Source organism: Mus musculus, chromosome 4 (genome assembly GCF_000001635.26).
Source record: "Mus musculus strain C57BL/6J chromosome 4, GRCm38.p6 C57BL/6J".
NCBI lineage: Eukaryota > Metazoa > Chordata > Mammalia > Rodentia > Muridae > Mus > Mus musculus.
The window spans coordinates 42,481,164-42,505,247 of NC_000070.6; the positions used below are offsets into that span (position 1 = coordinate 42,481,164).

Consider the following 24,084-nt stretch of genomic DNA (forward strand, 5'->3'; position numbering starts at 1 on the left):
AAGTCCTGCAGGCCTAAGATATAGAATAAAGAGAGCTGAGGAGGAAAGAGAGAAGAGGAAGAGGAGGAGAGAGAGAGAGGCTTTGTAGCCAGTGTCCCCCTTGGAGCAAAAAGGATATGTGCAGAAAGGGGCATCAGGAAGCAACACAGCCCAACACGAACTTCTCTAAAGACCCGGGTCACTTCCAGACATCATGTATGAAGATTTCTAGTAACCATAGACTATGATATGAACTCCTATCACCAGGAAACTGAATCTGTAAGCAAGACAAAGAAACTAATGAATACCTCTCAGACCGGTCAAGGACTGTCTGAAAACTAGCCCAAGGGACCTTGTTAATAGGTTCCTCAATTTTAGGAACCACTGATAGCCTTTAAAAAAGACTCACAAGCTTGAGTCAAGGTCTGGAATGTAAAAGGGAAATTGGGAAACCGCATTTCAGCCGGAGATGTATCTAGGCAAGAACTCAGCCAAAGATGACATTGTCTGAGGCTGGAAAAGAAGCCGCGTTCTCTGTCTGAACAATGCCAAGTCAGTGCATTTCAAGGTTGTCTTGGAGGGACTGTGGCTTTGCTCTCAATACATAGGCTAAATCCTAAATGGCAGGAAAACATGGGTGTTTATGTTGTGGGGTAATGGCAGCTATGTTCAATTCTTGATTGTTTTGTTTTGGAGCTGGTTTTGTCAGTTATGATTGGTCTCTTCCTTTGCACCTGTTTCTTTCTTGAGTTCTCTCTCTTGTCCTCATCTCATGGTTTCTCTCTCATTTCTACTTTTTTATTTCCAGTCCCCTCTCCCTCCCACCTCCTCCTCTTCCCCCCTCTTCCCCCCTCCTCCCCCTCCTCTTTCTTTTCTTTTCTTTTCTTTTCTTTTCTTTTTTTTTTTTTTTTACAATTTTGTAATTAGGTATTTTCCTCGTTTACATTTTCAATGCTATCCCAAAGGTCCCCCATACCCACCCCCCCAATCCCCTACCCACCCACTCCCCCTTTTTGGCCCTGGTGTTCCCCTGTACTGGGGCATATAAAGTTTGCAAGTCCAATGGGCCTCTCTTTGCAGTGATGGCCGACTAGGCCATCTTTTGATACATATGCAGCTAAAGACGAGAGCTCCCGGGTACTGGTTAGTTCATATTGTTGTTCCACCTATAGGGTTGCAGTTCCCTTTAGCTCCTTGGGTAATTTCTCCTCTTTTTTTTTCTTTTGAGACAACATCTCACATGTATATCTGCTTAGCCTCATACTGGCTAAGCTGTCCTTGATGTCTCAAAGACCCACCTGCCTCTGTCTCCTGAGTGTTGAAATCAAATGAAACCAAATCTGCTCTCCTTTTACCTTCTTCTTCTTTTTTTTCCTCTTTATTTTGTTTTTTTCGAGACAGGGTTTCTCTGTGTAGCCCTGGCTGTCCTGGAACTCACTCTGTAGACCAGGCTGGCCTCGAACTCAGAAATTCACCTGCCTCTGCCTACCAAGTGCTGGGATTAAAGACATGAGTCACCAGGCCCAGATCTTTTTACTTCTTAAATATAGCTTTCTATAGCTTTAATAACCATTAAGCTCTTTGTGAGGTTCAAGTTCCAAATCCACGAAAGGATGTGAGTCACGGGAGGGCAAAAGGCTAAAGAAGATGCAAGGAGCTGTAGACAGGCATGGCAGCCTTTATTTACCCAGGTGATGGCTGTCACAGGCCACTAGGCACATGTCTTTGAAGGCAAAGACACATGTAGACCACAACCAAGGTACGTAGACGTAGGCAGGCAGGCCTACAGAGGGACACACAGCCCTACAGATGGACACACAAGCAGGCTGGTGAAGGTACAGGCAAATGCTCTTGATCTCAATGCCATATTCATATAAAAGTGGTGCTCGGCCCAAAGTTGTGCCTTAGTTAGGGTTTTACTGATGTGAACAGACACCATGACCAAGGCAATTCTTATAAAGAAAACAATTAACTGGGGCTGGCTTACAGGTTCAGAGGTTCAGTCCATTATCATCAAGGTGAGAACATGGCAGCATCCAGGCAGGCATGGTGCAGGAGGAGCTGAGAGTTCTACATCTTCATCCGAGGGTTGCTAGGAGAAGACTTACTCCCATGGGGTTAGAATGAGGGTCTCATTTCCCACCCCCACAGTGCACACTTCTTCCAACAAGGTCAATCCTACTCCAACAAGGCCACACCTCCTAATAGTGCCACTCCCTGGGCCAAGCATTCAAATCATCACAAGTAGTTTGATAACAAATTATATCACCATTTACTTTGGGATTCTTGGGTGAGCTAGTGTCCACCATTTTGTGCTGACTCAGACCCCTGGATATATCCACTGTCACTCATCTTGGATCTGTCAGGTATCAGTGATATTTGTTTAAGTATAAGCTGGCCCATCCGGCCCTCTATTCTCAGTAGCACACTCCTTTGTTTTCTAACTCTATGGACAATGTAACTGAAGTACCCAGGCGCCTTTTACTACATTTTCCTACCGAGTCTGTGGTCAAATCATTATCTACATTATTGCTGTCTGTTTCTCTGTCCAGTGTCTTTCAGTTTGGGGTGCTCCCCCTACTTTCTATTTGATAATTTTTTTGCGGGTCTTCCCACATAAAATGAGCTGGGTGTATTCCTTAAATCCTAGTACTCAGGATGCAGGGGCAGGTAGATCTCTGTGAGTTTGAAGCTAGCCTGGGCTACATAGAGAGTTCCAGGAAAACCAGGGCTATATATAGAGACTCTGTCTCAAAAAAAAAAAAAAATTAAACAAACATATGAAAAGTCATGCTCTCCCAGGAGGAAGCATTCCCGCTACCGTCCTTCCTTTCATGGGGTATTTTCATCAGGTAAAGCGTCTTTGCCTCCAAGCCTGATGGCCTAAGTTTGATCTCTGGAACCCACATGGCAGGGGAGAGAAGCCACCTCTGCAGACTGTTGTCAGGCAGTGGGAGTGGGGAAATAAAGGGGCTGGGAGAGAACCCCCGAGCTCTGGGGCTCTGGGTGGATGGACTCAGGGACTACTGTGCACTCTCCACGCCCCTAGGGTGAGCATCAGATTGTGGGAAGCCACGGAACCCCAGTCCTCGGGGGATGGAGAGGGAGCAGTCCGGGTCCCTGGGCTTCACGGAGTCCAGGGATGACAGGTTCTAGGTCTTGGCCATCGCAGGACATTGCTGGACAACGGAGGAAGAGCTGAGAATGGGTGGAGACCCCAAGGGCGGCTCAGTCAGCCCCAGGGCTGAAGGGAGAAGGGGAAAGGGGAAGAAAGAGCTCTGGGTGGTTTCCACTCTGGCGAGAGTCCTTGGTCTAGTGGTGTCGGCTATCGGGAGATTAGATGCAGCTCTTTACGGGAAGGCCTAGTCCATCATTCAAGCACAGTGGGTCTTGATGAGCAGAGACGGTTCATGGTTTTAGAGCTTTATTGTAGAAAGGCAGAGAGAAAGAGAAGGTAGAAAAAGAGAGGCCGGCCATGGCCACGTGGAGAGAAGGGGGAAGGGAGGAAGAGAAGGAGAACTAGAGATGAGAATAAGTGAGGTGTGAGCTTAAGAGAGAGAGGAGGGGCCAAGCAGCCCCTTTTATAGTGGGATGGGCTATCTCGCATTTGCAGGGTAGTTGCGGGGAGGAGCATGCCTGGCTATAGTCAGGTAACTGTGGGGTGGAGTCTAGCCAGAATGCCAGGAGCTTGTGACATTGTCTGCGTGACTGATAGTCACAGGATTATGGAGTTGGGGGCTCCATGGTGTCAGCACCTACGTCTGAGAACATGACTCACTGTTCCATCCCTTGTAGAGTTTTCTACTGAGCCTCCGTGGTAAGCTTGGCTCAACCAGAACACAGGCTGCCTTTCACGTTCCCACAGATTGTCGTCTGGCTTTTACTGGTACACTGCTGGTGTGTGTGCTCCTGTACTCCCAGTAGGTAAATAAAATGTAATTTAAAAAAAAATCTCAAATTCCCACATAAAATGGGATTCTTCCTGCTTCCTTAAAATTTTAGTGTTACCAGGGACACAGAGGAGGGGCTTAAAGCTGGTCAGGATTCGGGTTCCACCCTCAGTGACCTTCAGACCTGCTCCTTTCCAGTTAGTTACACAACAGCACTGCTCACAACAACCAATGGGCTCATCCTATACAGCCATTAAAGAGGACAAGATAAGATGTGCTGTATGTATATGTACAATGAGGCTTTATTCAGCCATGAGGGAGACTGAAACACTACCATCTGCAGGGAAATGAATGGAACTGGAGTTCATACCAAGTGGCATGAGCCAGACCCAGAAAGACAATCATTAAAGGTTTCCTTTCATAAGTGGAGCTCGCACATGCCTATATGGCATGAAAATATAGGCAAAACTACTTTGCAAGAGGAAAGAAACTATCAGGAAGGGGTAAGAGTGACACACAGGGGGGTAATAGGGAATGGATATGGACAACAAACTTGAACAAAAAATGTCATTGAGACGCATGGCTTTGTACAATGAACATGTGCTGATAAACAAAGGAGCCAATGCCATCTTTAGTCCCCGCAATAGCTACTTATATCAACTTCTGTATTTAACCCAATAGCTTCCCCACCTCTTGAAAAAATTCTTGTAGTGTATTGGCACACTCTACTAACCTATAAACTAAGACTATGGGGAGAAGGCTCAGTTGGTAAAGAGCTTGGTGTGACTGAGGGCCTGAGTTCCATTCTCAGCAGCTGTGTAAGGTGTGGTGTTGGGAAGTGGGGACAGATAGTCTAGCTGAATCAGCAAGCTCCAAGTTCAGTGAGAGACCTTGTCACAAAAAATAAGGAAGACAGCTGATACTGACCTCTGCATTTATATACATGAGCATGTTCTCTCTCTCTCTCTCTCTCTCTCTCTCTCTCTCTCACACACACACACACATACACACACACACACACACACACACACACACACAAAGTGAGGTAGGGAAGCATAGGAAATAGTTTAGCAAACGGAGACTCTACTTGGCTTGGGGGATACACAGACCCGTCTTCTATTAACATGCTCAGCAGCTGTCTTAGTTAGGGTTTTACTGCTGTGAACAGACACCATGACCAATGCAAGTCTTATAAAAGACAACATTTAACTGGGGCTGGCTTACAGGTTCAGAGGTTCATCCATTATCACCAAGGCAAGAACATGGCAGCATCCAGACAGGCATGGTTCAGAAGGAGCTCTGAGGGTTCTACATCTTCATTTGAAGGCTGCTAGCAGAATACTGACTTCCAGGCAGCTAGGATGAGGGTCTTATAGCCCACACCCACAGTGACACACCTACTCCAACAGGACCACACCTTCTAATAGTGCCACTCCCTGGGCCAAGCATATACAAACCATCACAGCAGCCTAGGACTCACACCTGCATGTATCATGCACACATCTGAGCACCTAGCAACATGCTAGCAACCGAGACCCTCCCCACCTGCATCAAGTTGCCTGCACAAACTTCTCTCCAAACAATGGACTAATTTCTTTTCCCTTTAACAGCCATCACACATAGACAGTTTCTATTTATATGTACTTCAGTTATACTTAGGAACAAGGGTAGGAGGACCAATGCAGGCTGAGCTAGTTTTGATGCATGTACAACAGGGCAGGCTGTGTCCTCTGAGTGAACAGGGAGAAGCTCCTATTTACCATCTTATGCCTATGCATGTTTGGATGTGCATAAGATTTAAAAATCAGATGCATTGTGGGAAGAGTCGTGTGCAATAGAAGAAAAGGTTATATAATTCAAATATGTCAATCAAAAAGAGAACTATCCAATTATGGCTTGTGGTAAATAGTTACTTTGCTCTTTAAATCCCATAAAAGATGTCCTGGGTGTGAACGTGGTACCCCGAGTGTTCTCTCGTTCATATGGGCTGCTGCCACTTTTATTAGCAGATTTCCCATCTATTCTAGCATCTTGATTTTGAACAGCTTCCTGGCTACTTTTCAGTCCATGTGTGCTTATTTCAATTCCTAGAATATGATGCCAAGAATCTAGAAACACTTGGTGGAGACAGGGACCACTGTTAACACAAGAATGTGATCACATACTGGGACAGGAGAGATGGTTCAACAGTAACAAGCACTTCCTGTTCTTCCAGAAGATCCAGGTTCAGTTCCCAGAACCCGTCACTGCTGTCTGTAAATCTAATGCTACGGGATCTGACACCCCTTTCTGGCTTCCATGAGCTCCAGACGCCCATGTGGTGGGTGAGTAGACAAGGTGAGGTGTCCTGGAACTTGTGTAGGTCAGACTGGCCTCAAACTCATAGAGATCCTCTGACTCGGTGTCCCTGGAGTAAAGGTGTGCACCACCATACTATGTGACAGTACTGATAATAATAGGATGAAAGAGGCCATCATGAGCCTTGAGCCTTGCAAGTTTGACCTACAGAAAGAAACTGAGCACAAGGCCTAGAGAGGTGCACAGATGTTTTAAGGCAGAGTCCTGCCCTCCCCATAGAGAAAAGGATTTTTCCTTCATCTGAAATACTGAGCTTCCCCCGGGGAGCTCAGTAATGGCGATAAAGTTGTTTGTGAATCATAAAGGAAAGCTTCTGAGATGTCTCCATTTAATTGTAAAGAGAAGCAGATGGAAGGCGGGGGTAATTAGGAATAACTGACAGGCTAAAAGGACAGGAGACAATTTGACAATCTCATACATATGTTAAAATCTGAGCTCTGGGGGCTGGCAAGATGGCTCAGCTGGTAAGAGTACTGACTGCTCTTACAGAGGTTCTGAGTTCAAATCCCAGCAACCACATGGTGGCTCATAACCTCCCGTAATGAGATCTGACAACCTTTTCTGGTGTGTCTGAAGTCAGCTACAGTGTACTTATGTATAAAAATAAATAAGTCTTTGGACCGGAGCAAGCAGGGACTGAGTAAGCAGAGTTGACTGGAGCGAGCGGGGCCAACCAGAGTGAGCAGAGGTCCTAAAAATTCAATTTCCAACAACCACATGAAGGCTCACAACCATCTGCACAGCTACAGTGTACTCACATACATAAAATAAATAAATATATAAATAAATAATTTTTAAAAAATCTGAGCTCTACTATCTTAACCCCTTAGGTATCAATTCTTGCTTGTGGTTCAACTAAACAGACCCAGCCACCGCGTCTCCCTGGGCACATTCTGTCCTAACACTTTTCCTGTCACTCATAATCCTGCCCCTCTTTCATGCAGCCTTTGAGGGTTCAGTGTGGACACCTTCTTTTATTTCGGTGTTGTATAGCTGGATTAAGTGCTTAGGAAGGACCTGGATGATTCATGCATGATTAGGATGATGAAGAATATTTTCAGTTAAATAATAATACTGACTCATTGTTGAAGGCAAATTTCTATTGGCCAGAGATAGGATCTGAGCAAGAAGTAATTTTGTATTAACTGTCTAGGACCTAGAGGTCTTCAACATAGAAACCTTACAGACTCGAGGAATTATATGGGCTTACTTCATGTAATTACTTCTATATTAGTTACTATTCTGTTGCTGGGATAAAATATCCTGACAAAAAGGACCTTAGGGAGCTGGGTTGTGGCATATGCCAGTAATCCCAGCACTCGGGAGGCAGAGACAGGCAGATCTCCAAGTTTGAGGCCAGCCTAGCCTGGTCTACAGAGAAAGTTCTAGGGCAGCCAGGACTACACAGAGAAACCCTGTCTCAAAAACCAAACAAACAAGGAAACAAAGGAACCTGGGGAAGAGAGTTTTCAGCCTGTGGTTCCAGAGGATAGACTCCATCATAGTGGGGAAGGCATGGGGGCAGAAGCAGGAAGCTGGCTCATCGCATCTTCATCCACATGTAGGGGAAGGGAGGAGAAAGAAAGATGGGGCGGGAACAGGCAGAAGTGGAATTGGGCTCAAAGTAAGCTCTCAGTGAGGTACTTCCTCCTGTTAGGAACCTTGGAAAGGCTCCATAGCTCCCCCGAAAGCACCACCGCCTTGGGACCAAGTGTTCAAATAGGGAGCCTTAGGGGAACCTCCTTCAAACCTCAGAGCTGTGCTCCGGTGGCTCCACCTTATGGAAGCCAAAAGAATATGAAGACAAACCCAAGGATTCCCCAAGCGGCAAAGAACCCTGTACAATCTTAAATGCCTCTTTGACATATACGGCAAAGTTGTTCATTCAGTTTGCTTTCTGTTTTTTTTTTAAAATCCATTAATTTATTCACTTTACATCTCAGTTGCAGCCCCCTCCTTCTTTTCCTCCCAGTCCCACCCTTAAAAATCCCTCCCCCATTACCCCTCCCCTTCTCCTCAGACAAGGGGAAGCCCCCTTGAATACCATCCTACCCTGAAACCTCCAGTCCCACAAGGACTATCGCTTTCCGTTTTTTTTTTCTCATTTGTTATTTTTTAATGCATTTTTATTTTTTGTGTATGAGTGTTTTGTCTCAGTGCATATATGTGCACCACATGCATGCCTGGTGCCCTCAGAAGTCAGAAGAAGGCGTTAGAGTCCCTGGAACTAGAGTTATGAGCATATGTGAGCCACCATGTGGATGCCAGGAACTGAACCTGGGTCCTCTACAAGAACATCCAGTGCTCTTGACTGCAGGGCAATCTCTCCAGCCCCCTCATTTGTTATTTACTGGGATCTCACCTGGATATTCTGTCATCTCAGTCAGACACGGGCGAGCCTAACAAGAGTCTGCAGTGCATATAAGAACCACAGTGATAAAGAGCAGTTGTCTCCCCACGACACGAGCTGAGGCCAGAGGTGGCAAGTAACTGCCATAAAAATAATATCTGGACACAAAATCTAGGCAACCTTTGTTTGCTGCCCCTGTCTTCTCTCTCTCTCCCTCCCTCCCTCCCTCCCTCCCTCCATCCCTTGTCCTCCTCCTCCTTCTCCTCCTCCTCCTCCTCCTCCTCCTCTGCCTCCTCCTCGTCCTCCTCCTCCTCCTCTGCCTCCTCCTCCTCCTCCTCCTCCTCCTCCTCCTCGTCCTCCTCCTCCTCCTCTGCCTCCTCCTCCTCTTCTTCTTTTGAGACAATGTTTCTCTGCATAGCCTTGGCTATCCTGGAACTCACTATGTAGACCAGGCTGGCCTAGAGATCCACCTGCCTCTGCCTTCTGAGTTCTGGTTTTAAAAGCGTGTGCCACTACACCTGGCTCTTTATTGTAAAAGGTTTGCATTTTATTTAATTAAGAAGAGCATTGTATCCTTACACAATCATGTTCCTTGTGTAGTTCTAAAACCACAAAAATCAATCTGCAATTATAAAATCCTTCAATATTTTATTACAGTTGTGGTAAGATCAGGTGAGCACCAACACAATGTTTCTCTTACAAAACAAAACTCAAAAAAAAATTCAAGATTTACCTCTCCAGGGGAAGGGACACTTGTGCACCGGGTCCTCCTGGATTCTGGGACTCCCTCACATCAAGAACCATTGCCAACCTTTGGGACCCACCTTCAACAGACCCAGAAACTATCTATGCCTTTGCAGGGCAGAAACAGGATCATCAAGCGAGCTCTCAGCTCTGAGTAGAATGCATTAAGCACCTCCCAGCGAATGCCCCTGCTCACTGAAGCTGGAATCTGCAGAGAAGAACCAGCACAGCTGGATTCGAGGGCAAGCCTGGGCTCACAGAACCACAGCACCAGTGGTGGCTTTTTGAATTTTTTTTTTCCGGACTAAATTTAATTCCATCTGAAACCTCAACCTACACACGGGCATGGGCAGAGAGACTTCAGTAGAAGTCCTGTAATAATTCTGGTTCAAAAATCTTTCATCATTTTGGCAATGGCAGTCATAAAGAAGTTTCTATTTCGAGGAGCTGAGGTCAAGGGTCAGGTGAGCCCCTATGGTGCCTCCTGCTGCTTGGTCCTAATGCATTGTGGGAAGTGGTAGAGTGGGGTAAAGGAATCACTGGCTTTCCCTTACTGCGGGATAAGAAAAGAGGAGTCACAAAGGTAAATATTGGGATGTTAGCAGCTCGAGAAGGCAATCTTGAAAGTTGTTTATGTAGCAGCTCTACCTTTGGAATGCACAGAGTTGCGCCAACCCTTGTCAGTGTGCACAGTCTTTGAGAGCTCTTCTCTGGAAAAAATTGGTGTTCAAAGCCCACACTGGACACTTGGCGGTGAACACGTGGGAAGGAGCTGAATAGCATAGCAAGGCTTTGAAAATTGAGCTGACATGGAAGCTCAGCTCGCAGAAGGCCACTTAGAACTTAGAGCCTGAATCCAGCTGGATCTATTGTCTGCTAAAGCTAAAATACCAACATCATTAGTAGGATTTAAGTAAGACTTGAAGATCCATAGAATAACATTCAAAATGTCTAGGATCAAGGCAGTTATTCAGAATATGAAAAAACAGAAAAATCTCTGGTAGAAAAATATGTGTAACAATGCCAAGGATAGCCAAATACTGAAGATTCTCATAGAAAGTTAGAGTGAATGAAACAGAAGGAAAATAGAAAATCCATGAGATGAACTAGGTTTAGCTGGGTATGGTGGCACACCTTTAATCATAGCACTGGGGAAGTAGAGGCAAGTGGATCTCTGAGTTTGAGGCCAGTCTGGTTTGCATAGTGAGTTCTGGGATAGACAGGGCTACATAGAGAGACCTTGCCTCAAAAAAAATTTTTTTTCTAAAACCTTCTCAATTTAGAAAGCTTAAAATACCCAAAACAGGAATAAATACAAAGGACTTTACCCCCAGACACCTAATAATCAAAGTGATGAAAGACAGAGACACAGAAGAAGTTCTGAAAGTAACCAGAACAAAAAGCAACATATTCATGAAGCAGAATAAAATTTCAGTGATTATAGATTCTCATGAGAAACCATGACAACCGGAAGAAAGTGGAACAATACTTTTCAAATGCTGAAAAGGAAATAATTACCCAGACGGAATTCTGTAACTACTGAAATATTCTTCAGACTGAAGGTAAAAGGAAAATGAAGAAACTGTTACTGGAAGACCTTATCTGTGGTTATTGCTTAAGAGAGAAAGAGTAGCCGAAGGGAACTTAGAACGTTAGGAAAGAAAGAACAGGTACCTTTCCTCTGCAACCGAACGCTTGGTCACTGACAGCAGAGACTGGAAGTCTTGTAACAGCTCTGTTCCTCACTGTGTGGTCAAATACCCAATACAAGCAACATGTGACGGGCATATCTTGTCTCACAATGTGAGCATGCAGTCCGCCAGGGCATAGAAGGGACATGAGGTGTCTGGTCACCTGGATGCCTGCACTCAGGAAGCAGAGATGGGGATGTTGCCACCCTGTCCTCTTGGATTCGTCTGGCAATGGTGCTGTTCACAATCAGGATGTGTTTTTCCCTCTTTGGTCAAACCTTTCTGGAAGGTACCATTGTAGACACATTCCAGATGTGATTCTTATCCAATCAACTTGATGACAAAGACAGCTTATCACAAGTACCTAATATTTTATTTCACAGTGCTGGGAATTGAACTCAGGTCCTCACACATGCTGGAAAAGTGACCTGCACCAGGCTCCATCCCCAGGCCATGATGAGGTTTTCAGTGTATGTGGGTGTAATATATAAGACAGCAACATAAGAGGGGAGATACACCAAACCATATAATAGTAAGGTGGTTTTCCTAAAAGAACATAACTTTTAAAAGGAAGAATGTTGGAGGAATCATATCCAATTGTGAGACTTCCTATAAAATATAGTGATCTACATAATGTAGTAAAAGAGAAAGACCCATTAGCGAGACATATAAGAGAAGATCTACACAGTACAGTAGCTAATATTTGAATTTCTGTATCAGAGAAACTTTACAAAGATCTTTTTTCATCAAGTGGTGTTGATTGTGACATCCTTATACAAAAGGTCAACTACATCCTAAACCTCACATCACATATAAAACTGATTTATAGTGGGTCCCAGTGTCACAGTGCTTGTCTGGCCTGCTGGAGGCCTGCGTTAGACTCCTAACCCAGACAGAGAAACACCACCTTCCCAAACAAAAAAACTCAAGCTGGCTGTAATTGAAATGTGACACATAAAACTATAATGCTTTTAGAAGAAAATCCTTGTGACCATGAATCAGGATAGAACTCTTAGATGTGATACTGAAAGTATAAATGGACCAGGAAAAATATTAGATTTCATCAAAATGAAAAAAAATCTGCCAAAGATACCATTTTTTAAAAATGAAAGAAAGCAAGAAGAGGGGAAAGTAAAGAAATGGTGAAGCAGTTAAAAGTGCTTGCTGCTGTTCAGAGACATGAGTTTAATTCCTAGAACCCATGCCAGGTGGCCTATGATTGTCAATAGCACAGCTGGTGGCCACATTCCAGTGCCCCCACACATAAGCACACATCCACATGTAGACACACACCCCTATGCATAATTTAAAATGATAAGAATAAGAATCAATGCAAAGAAAAGCTATAGTTGGCAGGAAATGATTGTAAATCAAACAAAGTATTTATTTCCAGAATATACTTCACTTATTTAAAAATTTAAAGTTAGTGTAAGTCTCTGGTGAGGTTTAGCTACCGAGGACCCCCTGAGTGAGCCACATGGATCTGGGGATCGATGCTAAAGCAAGAGGTATTTATTGTTCCTGTGCACTGGGGTCATCCTGCACCTGAAGGAGAGGCAATAACCTCAGGCAGCCCATTCAGCAAGTTTTTATACAGTTTCCAGGGGGCAGAATGGAGCACCAGCAACTAGGCACAATATGATTGGCAGAACAGTGTGACTTTTAAATTGATTGGTCTCTGCAGGTGACCAATGGTTGGTCCCCCCTCCCTTCTGGAGGGGAGGGGTGCCTACATGCTTCATGACCTCTCTCTTCCAGGGGGAGGGGTGCCTGGTGGAATTTTCCAAAGGTCCTGAGCTGACCTCTTTATCCCCCCCCACCCCCTTTTTTCTTGTGCATGTTTCAATCCCGAAGCTATTGCTGGTATTCTGATTTCTTATACTCCTGGTCTTCTGTATCTAGTTCTTTGTATCTCTGCTTTAAGATCAGTAGCTGGACTGTACCTATGCATTCCTTAACAAAAGTGGCCAAGCAGTTGCAAATGTAGGGGCCAAAAGTCAGAAGTAAAATCAAGATGACTAAGAAGCCTAATAGGGAGGAGATCAGGGTGGTAACCCAAGGAGAATTGTTAAACCAGGATTCAAACCAACCTTGGGTTTTCTTTCTTTCTCTCTTCCACTTGGCTAGTCCTTCTTTCACCTTGGCCCAATGCTTCACACCTCTAGGTAGCACAGAAAAAGTGGTTGGCCCCCTAGCACTAATGGGCCTGCTGCTAGCTTCTCCCATCTCGAGGTCACACATATATGGGGGTTTCTTGCAAGAAACTTCTCAAATTTGAGTATCCTCACTCTAAGCCCCACCCTCCAAGGCCAATTCTGAGACACAGTTCAGATTTACATATCCCACATCCCCCACATTTGGGCAATCCCTCCCAGTGGACACCCCAGGGGTCAAGGCCCACTGCTAAATCACAGAGATCAAAGACAAGGTCCAGCCACCAGATACAATGTGGGTGTTCCTCTGTTGTGGACCAAGTCACATCCCTAGTGGCTGAGAGAACCTGCCAAGTCACCCCAGTAGGGTTGTGGGGGCTGCTGAGACTCAGCACTGGAAGATACACCATGGCCATCTCAAGGTTTCTTTGGCCTTGCAGAAGGGGGTTGCTTGGGTGTTTGGCTGCTATCCAGTTGGCATCAGGCACAGGTGCTGGTCTGACATGAACCCAGGAAGTTACTCCATCCACTTTAATGGAGGTCTGGGTGGTCAACAACACCAGGAACAGCCCTCTCCACTTTGCTTCCAAGTTTTCAGCATGATGTCCCTTAACATATACCCAATCTCCAACTTGGAGTACCTGTGTTATACAGGGCACTAAGTTTAGGCCACAATTTCTGATGGGTGATCTGGAAAGCTTGCAATCAAGCCATAAGATTCTCGTCAGTCTGCAAAGTCACTCTGAGGGAATCAAGAGTGGGGGTCAAGGGAGTGGGAGTCCCATACAGGATCTCAAAAGGGGTCAGGTTAAAATGGTAGGGGGTATTCCGGGCTCGGAACAGGGCCAGGAAAAGGAACACCACTCAGTCAGTGCCAGTCTTCAAGGTCAATTTAGTCAAAGTCTCTCTTAAGGTTCTATTTATTTTCTCTACCTGCCATGAGTTCTGGGGACAGTATGCACAACGGTGCTTCCAATTAGTCCCCAATGTCTCTGCCAATCCCTGACTTACCTTAGAGACAAAAACAGAACCATTGTCTGATCCAGTTACCTTGGACACTCTGAATCTCTGGAAAATTTCCTCTCATATCTTCTTGGCTACCATGGTAGCTGTTTCCTGCTTGGTGGGGAAAGCCTCAACCCATCCATAGAAAGTATCTACAAACACTAGAAGGTATTTGTAACCATATTTTCCTGGCTTAACTTCTGTAAAATTGACTTCCCAGTATACTCCAGGCCTCTCTCCCCTAGGTCTTCTGCCCTGTTTACCCTTGGCCACATAAGCATTCACTTGCTGGCATACCGTACACTGTTCTCTCTAGCCTAAAACCTGAGGTCCATTACATAGACTTTAGATCCCTTGACTGCTTGGATGAGCTCCTTATCTCCTAACTGAGTCCATCTGTGCATTTGGCCTAGTAAGTCTTTTGCTTGCTTTCTAGGGGGTATAATTTTCCTTCTTGTGTGCACCATTGCCCTTCCTTCTCTAGGTAGTAGTTGGTAGGGTGAGTAGCAATCTGAGTCCTTTCTTTTCCAGTATATTCTAAGTGAGGCCATTCTTTAGTCCAGTCCCATTTCCCAGTGGGTGTCTCTTGCAGGCCCATAATCTGGATAGGCTCCTGCATAGCCACTTCTCAAGCCTGGTAATTGCCTCGGGCCTCTCTCTTGGTATATAGCCCCATGGTTGTGGGCTGTGGCAAAGCCATACCTGCTATCCATGTTGATGTTAATCTTCTTGCCAGCCCCAAGTTCCAAGGCTTTAATAAAGGCAATTAGCTCTGATTTCTGCGCTGACATGCCAGGGGTAGAAGTTCCACCCAGATGACCTTTGTGCCGTCCACCATGGCAGCACCCACTCATCTCTGACCAGCATGGAGAAAACTGCTCCCATCTGTAAAGCAGGTCGCCTTGGCGCCCCACAGGGGTCAATCAGGGAGGTCTTTCCTCCACCCATAGGCTCTCCTTTTGGGCCAGTTAGTTGTGGCCCATCGAGCAGGAAATGTATCTGGGCCCCCACCTTGGAGAGTAAGTCTTGCCCCAACAGAGGGTAGGGACAGTAAATAAGTGGGATACCTGGCCCATCCTAATGTCCACTGTTCTTTGGTTATATACATCTTGGTACCAGTAGCTTCTTGGACTCAGGTTTTTTGCTGGAGACTGGCCCATCAGCTTGGAGGAGGACTGAGTGTTGGGCCCCTGTGTCCATCAAGAATTGAGTGGGTTTCCCCTCCACTCTGAGTTACCCTGGGGAGGGGATCTGAACCCCATCCTCCCTAGACACTGTCTTCCCCCAGGGCTAATGCCTTTGCTGTTTTCCCAAGACCTGGAATTTCCCACCTCCAGCTTCCATTTGTTAGGGCACTCTTGGGCCCAGTGGCCTCTCTCCTTGCAATATGTGCACTGTGCACTGGTCCTCTTCAAGGGCTTTTCTGTCTCTTTTCTCTGCTTTTCCTAACTACTATAGCCAGGACTCTATAGATTCCTTCCCTGTCACTTTCCTTCCTTCCTTCCTTCCTTCCTTCCTTCCTTCCTTCCTTCCTTCCTTCCTTCCTTTCTTCCTCACTCTCTTTCTCTCTCTCTTCCTTCCTTTCTATCAGTAAGTATATTTTTAAAATTTCAAAGTACCAAAAACTCTTTGAAGTTAAACATTAAGAAAATGCTAATTTCGAGCACAGTGAGAAAAATTATCAATAGAACATGATTTTAACATTTTCAACTGTTGATATTCAACAAAAGAATAGTTATTTTTTTAAGATATACTTTGCTGTTATGTCTTCCTTTTCAGTTCTGATTTTGTTAATTTGGATACTGTCTCTGTGCCCTCTACTTAGTCTGGCTAACGGTTTATCTATCTTGTTGATTTTCTCAAGGAACCAGCTCCTGGTTTGGTTGATTCTTTCTATAGTTATTTTTCTTTCTATTTGGTTTGATTATTTCCTGCTGTCTACTCCTCTTGGGTGTATTTGCTTCTTTTTGTTTTAGAGCTTTCATATGTGCTGTCAAGCTGCTAGTGTAAGCTCTCTTCAGTTTCTTTTTGGAGGCACTTAGAGCTATAAGTTTTCCTCCTACCACTGCTTTCATTGTGCCCCATAAGTTTTGGTACGATGTGTCTTCATTTTAATTAAATTCTGAAAAGCCTTTAATTTCTTTATTTCTTCCTTGACCAAGTTATCATTGAGTAGAGTGCTGTTTAGCTTCCATGTGTGTGTGTGATTTCCCTTGTTTTTGTTGGAATTTAAGACCAGCCTTAGTCTGTGGTTATCTGATAGAGTGCATGAGATTATTTCAATCTTCTTTTATCTGTTGAGGCCTGTTTTGTGGCTAATTATATGGTCAGTTTTGGAGAAGGTACCATGAGGTGCTGAGAAGAAGGTATGGTCTTTTGCTTTAGGATGAAATGTTCTATAAATATCTGTTAGATCCATTTGGTTCATAACTTCTGTTACTTTCACTGTGTTTCGGTTTAGTTTCTGTTTCCATGATCTGTCCATTGCTGAGGGTGGGGTGTTGAAGTCTCCCACTATTACTGTGTGGGGTGCAATGTGTGCTTTGAGCTTTAGTAAAGTTTTTTTTTGTTTGTTTTTGTTTTATGAATGTGGGTGTCCTTGCATTTGGAGCATACATGTTCAGAATTGAGAGTTCATCTTAGTAGATTTTCCCTTTGACCAATATGAAGTGTCCTTCCTTATCTTTTATTGATAACTTTGGTTGAGAGTTGATTTTTATTTGATATTAGTGTGTTTCTTGGGACCATTTGCTTGGAAAATTGTTTTCCAACCTTTTACTCTGAGGTAGTGTCTGTCTTTGTCACTGAGGTGGGTCTCCTGTATGCAGCAAAATGCTGGGTCCTGTTTATGTATGTTAGTCTGTTAGTCTATGTCTTTTGGGGGGAATTGAGTCCATTGATGTTAAGAGATATTAAGGAAAAGTGATTGTCACCTCCTGTTATTTTGTTGTTAGAGATGGAAGTATGTTTATGTGGCTATCTATCTTCTTTTGGGTTTGTTGAAAGATTACTTTTCCAGGGTGTAGTTTCCCTCCTTGTGTTAGTGTTTTCCATCTATTATCCTTTGCAGGGCTGGATTTATGGAAATATATTGTATAAATTTGGTTTTGTCATGGAATATCTCTATGGTAATTGAGAGTTTTGCTGGTTATAGTAGTCTAGGCTGGCATTTGTGTTCTCTTAGGGTCTGTATGACATCTGCTCAGGATCTTCTAGCTTTCATAGTTTCTGGTGAGAAGTCTGGTGTAATTCTGATAGGTCTGCCTCTATATGTTACTTGACCTTTTCCTCTTACTGCTTTTAATATTCTTTCTTTGTTTAGTGCATTTGGTGTTTTGATGATTATATGATGGGAGGAATTTATTTTCTAGTCCATTCTATTTGGAGTTCTGTAGGCTTCTTGTATGTTCTTGGGCATCTCTTTCTTTAGGTTAGGGAAGTTTTCTTGTATAATTTTGTTGAAGATATTTACAGGCCCTATAAATTGGGAATCTTCTCTCTTGTCTTTACCTGTTGTTCTTAGGTTTGGTCTTCTCATTGTGTCCTGGATTTCCTGGATATTTTGGGTTAGGAACTTTTTGCTTTTTGCATTTTCTTTGACTGTTGTGTCAATGTTTTCTATAGTATCTTCTGCACCTGAGATTCTCTCTTCTATTTCTTGTATTTGGTTGGTGATGCTTGCATCTATGGCTCCTAATTTCTTTCCTATGTTTTCTAAGTCCAAGGTTGTCTCCCTTTGTGATTTCTTTATTGTTTCTAATTCCATTTTTAGATCCTGGATGGTTTTGTTCATTTCCTGTACTGGTTTGATTGTGTTTTCCTGTAATTCTTTAGGGGATTTTTGTGTTTCCTCTTTAAGTGCTTCTACCTGTTTACCTGTGTTCTCCTGTATTTCTTTAAGGGAGTTATTTATGTTCTTCTTAAAGTCCTCTATCACCATCATGAGAAGTCAATTTAGATCTGAATCTTGCTTTTCCAGTGTGATGGTATAAAAAGTTAAAGTTCAATAAAAGAATATAAATAATTCAATTTTAATGAGTCAGATTGTTTAAATTGTATGTGCATGAGTGCTCTGTCTGCAAACATAGCACTTGATCAAAGAGCAGGCATGGATGCCAGTTAAGCACATGAAAAGATGCACAGCATCCATTAGGAAGGAACAGGATAGGAAGTGTTCCAAGTACCAGTTACAAATACTGGCAATTCTTTTTATTCTCTGACCCCAAAGAGCAAAATATTTTCAGCCTGGCAAAGCCCTCTCTCAAGTGAAAAAAATCTGGATTTAACATGTCTGACTTAGGCCTGGAGAGGTTAAGAGCACTTGCTGCTCTTGGAGAGAGGACCCAGGTTCAGTTCCCAGGACTCACATGACAGCTTACAACCATCTGTAACTCCAGTTCCAGGGGACCCAATGCAGTGCCCTCTTCTGGCCTCTGTGGGTACCTGTATGTACACTGTGCACATACAGACAAACAAGGAAACACACACATTTTTTTTTTAATCTGACTTAATTGCAAGTTACACAATTAGGTAAATCTGATTTAAAATCTGTGAAATCCATTTAATGAACAGGGCTTCTCCATTATTCCTTGTACATCTTAAATGTGGAGAAGGGGACTGAAGAGATAGCTCAGCGGTTAAGAGCACTGACTACTCCTTTAGAGTCCTGAGTTCAATTCCCTGCAACCACATGGTGGCTCACAACCATCTGTAATGGGATGCCCTCTTCTGGTGTGTCTGAAGATAGCTACAATCTATTCATATAAATAAAACAATAAATCTGTTTTTAAAAAATGTGGAGAAGGATGACCCTCTGGTCTGCTGGTTGATCTAGCTACCCAATACAGAACCTCAAAGCATACTGTCCAGAGGTGGGGGGTTCTTTTTCTGACTCAGACTAGAAATTCCCTTTCACAAGTAGTCAAACCACAAATCTCTGCTTAGAACTGTAATAGGCTATGGATCAGCAAGGAACAGCCAGCCACCTCTGCCCTGGCCCCCTGCGTTGCCTGCACCCCCCCCACCTCTCCAACTTCCACCCCTCCAGCCCCTACACGCACGCGCACAGGCATGCGCACTGCCCTAGGAAACTAAGAGCAGTCTTTGAAATATGCAGAACATCTAAAACAATGAATATCTTTTTAGTATATCTGCAAGTATCTAATCAAACTTACTTAGTGGTGAAAGGAAATAAAACTTGAGACCTGTGATTCATGTAATGTATGTCAAATAGCCCAAAGAGTTGTTTGTGAGCTTTGAAACCTGGGGCTGAGAACATAGCACAACAGACCAGGACATGCCTGGGCAGGCCCATCGCCTCCCTATCTCCCACCCCTCTGACCTAAGTTAAATGTTACAGGCTGCTAATGTTTAAATGGACCAATCATGTGAAACCGCGCCAATTCCTCCCCCAGCCCCACTCCTTTTCTATAAAAACCCCTAGCTTCCAAGCCTTGTGGTTGAATCCACTGTCTCCTGTGTGAGATACGTTTCGACCCGGAGCTCCGCCATTAAAATACCTCGTGTTGTTACATCAAGGTATTGTGTTCTATTTGTGATTCTTGGATGCACGCCAAATCGGGAGTTGAGTGGGGGTTTCCCCACTAGGTTCTTTCAGTGGGAAGTCATTAATTTCTAATTTCTTTTAACAAAGCAACCAAAAAGGTAGCAGTTGACTGACATCCTGGACTCAGTATGTTCTGATTCATTTAAAAGGTCAGGAAGGCTGAGGCAGGAGGATGGTTTAGCCTGAGAGCTCAAGGACAGCCTAGCAGTACAGTACAGACCTTGCCTCAAAAAGGGAGCTGCTTTTGCACCTGGGTCCACAGGGACCTGGAGTAGGATGAACCTCTGGCATCTCCACCCCATTTGGTGTTCTGTCTTCCTGTCTCCATTACTTAGAGTCGGACCCCTGATTGGTTCTGCATAGATTACCTAATCTGTTTACCTAACCTATCTTTGTTCTAATTGACATCTCCAGGGCTTTACTGCCTCTGTCTGTTAACCCAGGCCTAGTCCTGGAAGCGTCTAGCCTCTGTACAATTTAATCTAGGCCTAAAAGATTTTCAGCCCCTGAGACTTGTTACTGAAAGCTCACCCTTTCTACTTCTTACTAAACTCTAGGTGGGCTGGTTCAACTCAGCTGTTCTGGCTCAAACGCCTCTCCAAGCTGACTGATTCAATCTGCCTTCTCTCTCTCAGCCTCTCCTGAATTGCTCTGCTTGGCCTTATACTAACTCTGGCAATAAGTTCTAATCTTCTGGTTCCTTCTCATTCTCTGGCGCATTCTGTCTTCGCCTGTGTCTAGCTTGTTCTCTCTCTGCACCCTGTCTGTAAAACTCCTCCTTCTCCTCTCCCTCTGCACTGCTCCCTCCTATGTTACCTCTCTTTCCTCTGTGCTTCTGAGAGTTGGGCGTATCCCGTTCTCTCAAATCTTTCTCTTGATTCGTCACTTTGTCTGCCACTCAATTAAACATCACTTTCAAACCTGGGTGCTTCCTTCTACAAACTAACTTTACCTTCGATGTTGGGGATGAAAGGTGTGTACCAAGGACATGTCTATACTCCAGCCAGAGGGATTAAAGGTGTGTGTTAAGGACTGAACCACATCACAACTAGAAACAGGGCTTTTCAGTAAATCACACATCTTGGAGTTCTCACTGTGATCAAAAATCCTGCAACAAACAGCTCCTAGCATTCCAGGAAGTTATGTCTTTGGGCAAATGGGGCTTGCAGGCTAGAGACATTTCTGCTTTACAGATAAACACAGTAAGTTGAAACACAACTTAAGCAATCATACATACCTGGCTATAAAACAAATGTTTCTTAAACTGTCCCCTTCCCCATAAAACAGACGACACAAAGCAAATTCAACACCATCTTAGCTGCTGTGTTTGGGTCCATGGTCCTATTGCACCTAGGGTCTGTATTGATATCTGAGGCTGTGTTACCACTAAGGACCATGCAGTTATCCCTGGTTCAAGCTGCCACCTAAGTTCATGTTGATTTCCAGGTACTGTATTGAGCTGGCCCTGCCCCTTGCCTAGGCAGTACAGTAGAGCTGGCCCTGGTGGCAAAGGCATGAGCCAGCCCTGAGTGCATGAACACCAAAGATCTAGCCCTCCCCTCATCTGCCTTGTGGTGGTGGGAGTACAGATAAGAATCCCTCTGCCAAGGTCATGAGAGTGGAAGAGCTGGTCCCATCTCTCACCAGATGTAGCACTCAGGAGAGGGGGCACACATCTCCCCTGGGCAGCACAGTAGAGCTGGCCCTGACCCTACCTATGGCACTTGGGTGAGCTAGCTGGGTCAATGCTGGAGATCTGGCCCTGGGGTGTGGGTGTGAAACACCCGGCTGACTGACCAACTCAGCCACTATCCAGGCCCAGATCCAGGGCTTTGAGTTGGCCCATCCAACAACTACAGCATCTATGACCTGCTGGAGTGTGTGAAGGGGCAGCTTCTGTGGTGAGAATTTTGTGTGTGTGTTCTGTTTTTTGTTTGTTTGTTTTGTTTCCTTGTGGGAGAAGTTGCAAGGGCAGGGGGTGAGATGTTTTATTGTTTGTTTCATTATTTCTTTTTTTTTTTGTTTTCTTTGGGGAGGGAGGTGTAAGGGTAGATATGGAGGGATGGAGAGATGAGTGGGAATCAGATGCATGATGTAAAATTCACAAAGAATCAATTTAAAAATCTTAAAAAGAGAGAAATATCAAAAGATACGTCTTTGGTTTCTGTTGAGGTGTGTTTGATTATTTATAGACAGTGACTTCCTGCCATATTCTCACATCACGAAAGGATATACTTAGTGTTCCTGAGCCTTGGGTATATGGACACTAATCCTACCCTTGAGGAAGAAACTGTCACCTTATGCTAGGGATGCAGGGATGCAAGTTGAAGTTGCCAGCCCTCCTGCCTGAGGAATTCCCCCTCAGGACTTAACAAGCACCCAGGATATTGGCTTGAATTAAAGAAAAGTATTTCAGATAAGTCTTAATCAATCAAAAGGAGAAGATGCACTGAAAGAGACCCAGGGTAGCCATTGGAGAAGAGAGTACACAAGTGCCTTAGCTACAGTTGTACGCATGGTTTTGGTGCCCTTGAAGTGGCACTTGAGGACAACAATCTACATCGAAGACAGAATTGAAAGTCGTTGGTAGGTACACATATTTCTTTACTGAAGCAGGCATTTTAGTAGCAGTGAGATGCATTTGAGGCTATATCAACAACTAAGATCTACAACTAAGACTTTAAGAAGTGTTTGCATACTCAATTTCTGACAGAAAGTGTTAGGTCTCTGAGGCAGCTTAAAGGGACAGGAGGCAGAAAAGAGAAGGAGCCCTAGCTGCAGCCCGGACTGCGTTTATCCGTGCACAGCGAGCTTCCTCAGGGAAGCTGGAGACTCTCCCAGAGGAAAACAGATGGCTGTGACCCTTTGTATGGTTTTTGTTGTTTCGGTCTTAGACATTAGCCATTAGCTGTTCTAAGAGTCACATTTGTAATATTTTTAGAAGTGAAGTATAGTGTAGGTTCGTTTTGTTTTGTTTTGTTTTGTTTTTGCACAGGCCAACTGCAGTCAACTGTCAAAATTCTTGACTCTGTCAGCAAGTGACATAAACCACTCCAGAGGGTCAGGTTATCTCTATGTGTTTTCTGTCTGTCTCTGTCTCTCTGTCTGTCTCTGGGTCTGTCTGTCTCTGGTGCCCTTAATCTTTCCCTGTTTTTCTATCCTGTCTCAGAATCTACATAAACTCTATCTGTTAATCCAGCACACTGAATTTTCAACAGGAATTTTGAGAAGACATGGACGTGTAATAACTTCCCCTCCTCCTCTTCCTCTTCTTCTTCCTTCTCTAGCTTTGGACTGAAGCTGGATCCTGGTACAGGCAAGCACCACTTAAGGTTTTTGCACGGAACTTTCTTCAGTCGGGCATACCAGCATCTGTCCATCTCTGTTTGACCTTCCATCTGCAAAGACTCTTAGAAAAACATCAGTAATCTGTTCTTGGACCACTGCAGTCAAGGGCATAGTTTATACTTCACATGTCACTCTGGTCTCTTAGAGAAGACAATTCATTTCTTATTTGTTTGTTTTGGTTTTTGCGACAGCATCTCTCTACATAGCCAGGCTAGTCCCAACTGTTGACTTGGGACCCAGAACAACAGAACTGCACACATGTTTGGGTAATAGTCTTGCAGATCAAGCTTGAAAAAGTTTCTAGGCTGCCTGCCCATTTTCTTTTCCTCTTAAAAAATAGTTCTGATTTTTTGTTTTAGTTTTTCTGAATTATGCTTGTTTGGGACTGAGCCACTCAAACATTTACAGGGGTATTTAAAATGTCTCGGGGGTTTAGTTATAATAAATTAAAGCTTTTACAAGAACTCATGTAAAATGTTTACATAAACTGTGCATCCATTTCTCTTAAGTAAATTGGGATTGATGGGGCATATAATAAACGTTTTATTAACTTTGCCATAAATGTCAAGACTGTTTTCTAATGTGACTGTGCCATTTTAAATCCTCCATAGAAACACAAGAATTTCAGCAGCTCTGTTCTCCCTGAAAGTTGACATTTTCTTTCTTCCTTTCTTTCTTTCTTTCTTTCTTTCTTTCTTTCTTTCTTTCTTTCTTTCTTTCTTTCTTTCTTTCCTTCCTTCCCTCTTTCCTTTTTTCTCTTCTTTTTATAAAACCCGTTTTATTATTATTATTTTATTTTCTGTGTATGAGTGTTTTGCCTGCATGTATGTTGGTGTGCCATGTGTGTGCCTGGCGTCTACAAGAACTAGAATAGAGTATTGGATCCCCTGTAAGTTAAGTTATAGATGGCTGTAAGCCTCCTTGTGGTGCTGGAAACTGACCCTGGCCCTTTGGAAGAGCAGCAGCCAGTGCTCCTAACCTCTGAGCATCTCTCCATTGC

The 24,084-nt window shown here is 44.0% G+C and overlaps 1 long non-coding RNA gene across 1 annotated transcript; it reads left to right on the forward strand.

Moving 5' to 3' along the window:
- The first annotated feature begins 2,703 nt into the window (after positions 1-2,703).
- On the forward strand, positions 2,704-23,646 carry Gm52694. The gene is made up of 3 exons (XR_003955196.1): positions 2,704-3,903; positions 6,085-6,206; positions 23,024-23,646. It is a non-coding gene; the product is annotated as a predicted gene, 52694 (long non-coding RNA).
- The last annotated feature ends 438 nt before the right edge of the window (positions 23,647-24,084 follow it).